Source organism: Cherax quadricarinatus, chromosome 1, assembly GCF_038502225.1.
Source record: "Cherax quadricarinatus isolate ZL_2023a chromosome 1, ASM3850222v1, whole genome shotgun sequence".
NCBI lineage: Eukaryota > Metazoa > Arthropoda > Malacostraca > Decapoda > Parastacidae > Cherax > Cherax quadricarinatus.
Window position 1 is genome coordinate 96,478,721 of NC_091292.1, and position 7,500 is coordinate 96,486,220.

Here is a 7,500-nt window from a genome sequence, read left to right on the forward strand (position 1 = left end):
TCACACCTGTGACCTTCCCCCTCATAACAAAGTCACAGCAGACAGTTATAAGGTCACCCCTGTGACCTCCCCCTCACAAAATCACAATAGGCAGTATGGTAAGGTTGCACCTGTGACCTTCCCCTCAGAACAAAGCCACAGCAGGCAGTGTGGTAAGGTCACACTTATGACCTTCCTCTCACGGTCTTATCTGCCTTACAAGTCATTAGCGACCTTAATTATTTAAATCCCACAGAGAGAAGTGATCAGTGTTAAGCTGGACTTGATGAGAAAATTAGAGGGAGGCCTTACCTGATGTTTAGCTGGGTTGACAGGTGATGCTGGGGGAGGAGAGACGTAGTGGGGAGATGATGCTAGTGGGAAGCTTATGAGAACTGGGAGAAATACAATGACGGTCTGGTGAAAAATAGATTCATCGGTAGTGTGCTGCTGTCCTGTAGGCCTATGCTGCCTACTGCCTGCAACCAAGGAGTATTTTAGGCCTAACCACCAGGGTGAGGCCAGGGTGAGGTCAGGGTGAAGCAAAGGTGAGGCAAGGGTAAGGCCAGGGGTGAGATCAGGGAGAGGTGAGAGTGAAGCCAGGATGAGGCCAAGGTGAGGCCAGGGTGAGGTCAGGGAGAGACCAGGGTGAGGCCAAGGTGAGGCCAGGGTGAGGTCAGGGAGATACCAGGGTGAGGCCAAGGTGAGGCCAGGGTGAGGTCAGGGAGAGACCAGGGTGAGGCCAAGGTGAGGTCAGGGAGAGACCAGGGTGAGGCCAAGGTGAGGCCAGGGTGAGGTCAGGGAGAGACCAGGGTGAGGCCAAGGTGAGGCCACATGTCAGTAGTGTGTCACTGATTACTGAGGGGGCAGGATGAGGCCAGGGTGAGGTAAGGAAGGGACCAGAGTGAGGCCAGGGAGAGGCCATGGTGAGGACAGGGTGAGGCCAGGGTGAGGCCTGGATGAGGCCAATAAGAGGCCAGGTAAAGGGCAGTGACTCAAACAGTGATGGTCAGTGACAGGTCAGGCTTTAAACAATTAGCAACTGACACTTCCATTACGCCCACCACGTCACCCACGCCCACGCCCACCTTGGCCGCCCCTTCCTAACCCACCCTTCCTATATATATATATATATATATATATATATATATATATATATATATATATATATATATATATATATGTCGTGCCGAATAGGTAAAACTTGCGATTTTGGCTTAAATAGCAACGCTCTTCTTGACGAGTAAGGCAAGCGAAAATTTGTGTACGCAATAATTTCGCAAAAATCAGGCCAACACAGGACAATAAAAATGAGGTCAACTAGAAACTACAGTAAAGAAACACTGGTAAATAGGCTAAACAATCGTGACTGGAGAGATAACGAGCTGCACAGACGTAAACAATGTTCCTGTGAAGGCTTACTCAGCCCTGTAACAACTTCAGTCAGTATTACCAAGGCTGGCTCCTCCTCAGGAAAATTAGTGAATAGAAAAAGAAATAATAACAGACAATGATAAACACTTTATTATTTAGAAACGGAAAATGTAAAACAATAAAACATGAATGGGTATCCTAATTGAAAGAAAAATGAAAAATGAAATGAAAAAAATTACATTTGAACTCAACGCTAATATAGGTATATCGTGGTAATGGGGTGTCAGGTGTTGGTGACAGTGTGTTGTTGAAATCGTAGCCGTTGCTGATGTGGGGGGGGGGGTAGCAGGTGTTGGTGACCACCATTGGCTCGTTCTTCACAGAGTATGACCGTGAGTAATTACTTCAGATGACAGGAAAACAGGTTCGTTACCACTGCTATGATGAGGGGTTAGGTCCTGTATTGGCTTACATAACAGGTAAGTAGATTAAACATGGGACGTCTCAGGACGTTAGTCCGTCTCCTTCTATTCTTCTCGTTGGTTGGCAGGTGACCCTCTCTGTCATTCCAAGCTGTAAAGAAAGACAGATTACCCACTGCTTAAGAAATCACTCTCCATGATAAGTACAATACCTAAAAGATGTGGTGATTATTAAAACATTTAACAGATAAAGACTGAAAGGACTAAGTTAATTATTGGTCAAAAGTGAAGCTTTCAACCAATAAGTCCACTAAAATATGATCAGGTGTGTACTTACAGTAGTGTTGGGAGCTGTGAGTCTAGTGATTTACTGTTTGACCGGAGCCCCACACGTCACCTTTCGGGGGGGGGGGGAAGAGGGAGGGGAAGGGATAGCGGGAGCTAGACTGACCCTACCTTAACAAGTAGATGGCAATGAAACTATTGTTACTATATACTCCCTCACTACTCCTATCTATAGAACTTTTCCCTCACACTCCCCCATACCAAGACTTATAGTCAAGGAGTATAAGAAGAATGGGCGAGGAAAAAGTTCTAACATGTGGAAGTCGCGTAAGGCAACAAATCTTCTACTGACTGTCACGACTTAACCAGAGAAATAATTGGATGAACCATTGATATACACAATATGGAACTTAAAAGCCTGGAGTGCCAATGTCCACCTCAAGAGGCGACTGTTGGTTCCCTTAAAAGTTTCTAGGTATATCAAAGGTTTGTGGTCTGTTTCTAAAATAAATTCTTTTCCCAGTAAATAAAATTTAAGTTTGGAGATACCCCACACAAGGGCCAAACATTCCTTTTCTATGGTAGAGTATCTCGTTTCTGCAGGAGGGAAGTTTTAGATTTAATAAATATACAGGAACTAGGAGTGTGTATTTCGTGCAGTAAGCACCTGACACCTGTTGCAAGAACTATACTTCTTTGTAACCTGAGAGTACATGCTTGGCCAAAAATAAGTGTGCTTGAGTTTATGCCACGTCTTACGATGGGCCAAGTGTTTGGTCACTGGCAAATCATGAGCCATTTGAAGAACAGTCTCTCGACATGGTTTAGGAACAACAAGGAGGGAATAATCTATCGCTGAAGAATGAGATTTAAATACAGATTTATATAAGATACCATTAATATATTCAAACTTATGAGATACGTATCTCCCATGGATAACTTTGTTGATAAAAGCTTGATTATGACAATCCCGAAGTGAAGGGCAATTGCGCTGTATAGTGACAAAGTCATCCTTGGACATAAAATCTGGGAAAATAAAAGGACTTACGGTGGGAGAAGAGGAGGTAGGAGAAGCCGGGGTTATGGTCTGAGCCCTAGTCAAGATATTGAGAGTGCTGGAGGCAATACCCTTATTTTCGCCTGACGAATGGACATGTGATCCTGCTACCTCACTATCGAGAGCAGTATCATCTGTTTCCACCCCCAAATGAACAGTACGAGACAATGCAGCTTCCGGTGCAGAATTGTTAAGAGGATTATTTAACTTGCAAGGAAGAGGAGCTGGAAAACTTAGATCCACGGGTGGTGACGAAAGATCCGCCTCTGAAGGAAGAACGGCACCTTTAATGTTACCCACTATTATAGAACAAGTAATTGGGGCTAGTACCGCATTATTCCAACCGGTGAACCATTTAGTTTTCAAGTAACAACGTATTGTAGGGAAGGTATTTTCACGACTTAAGTAATCTGAAAGAATAGAGGACACACGAGAGGTTTTAAAGTAAGGGAACAGTTTGTCCGAAATTACGATGCACGTATATCCAGTGTCACGTAATATGTCTGAGACTTTTATACCATTAACTGCTCCTGAACAGAAGGGTGCTTGGTCATTACCGTCAACAAAACATCTGCCAACTTTCTCTATTTTCTTGGAAGCACAATCTGGACGTTTATGTCCGATACCACCACACCGACGACATGTTGGTGTAATAGCTGGTGACTTTTTTTCTACTGTAGGCGTCTTAATCTTTGGTTCAGGTGAACCATTACCCTTAAGGTTCGATCCCTTTAGGTCTCTATAGGAATTGTGAGCCTCGGCATACAAGTCAGCAGCCTCAGCAACTTCCTCAGCTTTAATCAGGTTACGTTCTCTAATGAATGTTCTTATCTGGTGGGGAAGAGCTGTCAGGAACTGGTCAGCAACCATGAAGTCTCTAAGAGATTCATAACTGTGATCAATTCCTGAACTCTCTATCCAAAAGTCGAACAAACGAGAGAGTGTTACCTGTAACTGCTGAAAGTTCTAGCCAGGCTGTAAGGTGGCACACCTGAAATCTTTCCTGTAAGAATTAGTGGTTTTTTGATATGCTTTAAGGATTGCCTTCTTCAGTAGGTTATAATTACATATGATATCCTGCGACAAAGTTGCATAGATATTCAAGGCTGTACCAGAAAATAACATTCCTAACCTGGTAGCCCAGGTGTCAGCAGGCCATTCGCAGAGGGCAGCAGTATTTTCGAACCTGATAATGTATGAAGTTATGTCGTCCCCCTCTGTGAAGGGAGGTAAATTAGGTGTTGGAATATGTGCACTGACTGCACGTTGTTCCATTACTCCTTCCTCTGATTGTTGTTGTGTAAAAGTTAACTTTTTATTCTCTAATTCAAGGCGAGATTTTTCGAGCTCCTGATCCTTTTCTCTCTCTATTAACTCATGCTCTCTAGCTTTTTCCTCAACTTCTCTATCCTTGGCTCTTTCCTCAAGTTCTCTTAATTTAACTTGTTCCTCACGTATTTTAGCTTGTTCCTCACGAATTTTAGCTTGTTCCTCACGTTCTCTAGCTCTTTCCTCACGATCAAGTCTATCACACTCTTTTTGGTCTTCTCGCTCTCTTTCTGTCTTGGCTTTCTCTTTCAATTCTCTCTCTCTCCTTTTTCTTGTCTTTCCCTTTCAAACTGTCTTTCTTCTCTCTCAATTCTCTCTCTTTCAAGTCTTTCCTGGATCTTAGTACTAATGAAAGATTCTAAATTTTTCCCTGTTATTCCTAACTTACTTCCAGCGTTCATCCAAAACTGGTATTCCTCCATACTTGCAAGAATAACTTAAACTATCAGGGGAAATGAAACGGGTATTAAAGAAAACGGAGGGTTCAAGTCCTGCTCTGCTCAAACTGTAAATAAACCAGAGGGCTCGATCCCTACTTCAATTAAACAATATGTATTAATTAAAACGAAGGGTTCTATGCTGGCTCCGAGCAAACAGTAAGTAGAATGGGGTCACTTGACCATCCAATCTTCTCACCAACAAATCAAGAGTGTCATACGACAGTTCCCTTGATATAATAAAGAGCTCAATGAAACAAATTGTCACTGGAAAATCTCGGGTCCCTAGAGTCTAATCCTCCAAAGTGTTTCAAGCTCGAAAAGGTGGCAGAATTAAATATTATATCCTGCCTGACTTGACTTACAATAAATTGAGACTATAACAATCACCAAATCTTTTAAATACCTGTACCGTAGTCCTACCATAGAGAATGATTACTCATGGCTGGTGGTAACCGTCTGTGGTATGCGGCGTTGAAGTTCCAATGGAAGATTCGAGATGGAGTTGAATCTTGATTCAGTAGAGTTGATCCTGGCAAGGTCGCCACTTGTGAAGGCTTACTCAGCCCTGTAACAACTTCAGTCAGTATTACCAAGGCTGGCTCCTCCTCAGGAAAATTAATGAATAGAAAAAGAAATAATAACAGACAATGATAAACACTTTATTATTTAGAAACGTAAAATGTAAAACAATAAAACATGAATGGGTATCCTAATTGAAAGAAAAATGAAAAAGAAATGAAAAAAATTACATTTGAACTCAACGCTAATATAGGTATATCGTGGTAATGGGGTGTCAGGTGTTGGTGACACTGAGTGTTGTTGAAATCGTAGCCGTTGCTGATGTGGGGGGGGGGTAGCAGGTGTTGGTGACCACCATTGGCTCGTTCTTCACTGAGTATGGCCGTGAGTAATTACTTCAGATGACAGGAAAACAAGTTCGTTACCACTGCTATGATGAGGGGTTAGGTCCTGTATTGGCTTACATAACAGGTAAGTAGATTAAACATGGGACGTCTCAGGACGTTAGTCCGTCTCCTTTTATTCTTCTCGTTGGTTGGCAGGTGACCCTCTCTGTCATTCCAAGCTGTAAAGAGAGACAGATTACCCACTGCTTAAGAAATCACTCTCCATGATAAGTACAATACCTAAAAGATGTGGTGATTATTAAAACATTTAACAGATAAAGACTGAAAGGACTAAGTTAATTATTGGTCAAAAGTGAAGCTTTCAACCAATAAGTCCACTAAAATATGATCAGGTGTGTACTTACAGCAGTGTTGGGAGTTGTGAGTCTAGTGATTTACTGTTTGACCGGAGCCCCATACGTCACCTTTCGGGGGGGGGGGGGCAAGAGGGAGGGGAAGGGATAGCGGGAGCTAGACTGACCCTACCTTAACAAGTAGCCGGCAATGAAACTATTGTTACTATATACTCCCTCACTACTATCTATAGAACTTTTCCCTCACAGTTCACTACCATCCTTGATAATATTGTTCCAGTTAAAGAGGTTAGGATTAAACGAAGAACTGAACCCTGGATGACTACTGAGATATTAGATAATATGAAATTCAGAGACCAGCTGCTATAAAGATTTAAAACAGACAGGATATTACAGCACTAAATGAATTCCAAAGGTGAGGAACAGAGTGCAGAGACTTATAAAAGGAGCAAAGGCAAGGCACTATGGCTCAAAAATCGAAGAGTACAAGAATAACCCCAGAAAGTTCTGCCAACAACTAAAACAGTTGGGGTATAGCCATAACATAGTACTAAATGTCGATAACGAGTTATGCCACGAAACTACTAAATGACAAATTGTTTTAATTTCTACTACACATCTGTTGCATCAACACTAGTAAATAAACTACCAGCTGCATCAAATACCTTTAACACAGACTCTGATAAGTTTAAAACATACTACACCAATAAAGGGGTAACCCCAAACAGTTGTCAACTAGTAAGTGTATCTCATGACTTCGTGTAAAAAGAACTAAGAGCACCGACCCAGATAACATCCCTTCTAAGTTCCTTAAAGATGGCGCCTCTGAATTGTCCACCCCATTGCGCACATAATAAATTTGCTCATCACCACTAATACCATACAGGAGAGGTTCAAGGAGGCCAGAGTTACTCCTATCTTCAAGAAAAATAGGTCTGATGTCAGTAACTATAGGCCGGTTAGTATAATCAGTAATATACAAAATTCTAGAGAGGGCGGTGTACTGCCAAGTAGTTAAGTATCTTAATGATAACATTGTTAATAGTTACCAGTCAGGCTTTAGGAGATCTTACTCAACCGACACCTCCCTAATTAATCTGATGGATTACATGAGAACTGAAATGTCGATAGGGAACCTCATAGGAATGGTAACCTTAGACCTGCAAAAAGCCTTCGATACTGTCAACCACAATATACTATGTAAGAAACTTCAAGCAATCGGCATAGGTTCCATTGACTGGTTTAAGTTCTATCTTAGCAACAGGAAACAAAATTTCAAAATCAACAAAACAGAATCAGAACCCCTGCCGATAGCATGAGGAGTTCCCCAAGGTAGTATTCTGGGTCCCTTATTATTCCTATGTTATGTAAACGACATACCCATCGGTGTCAAGT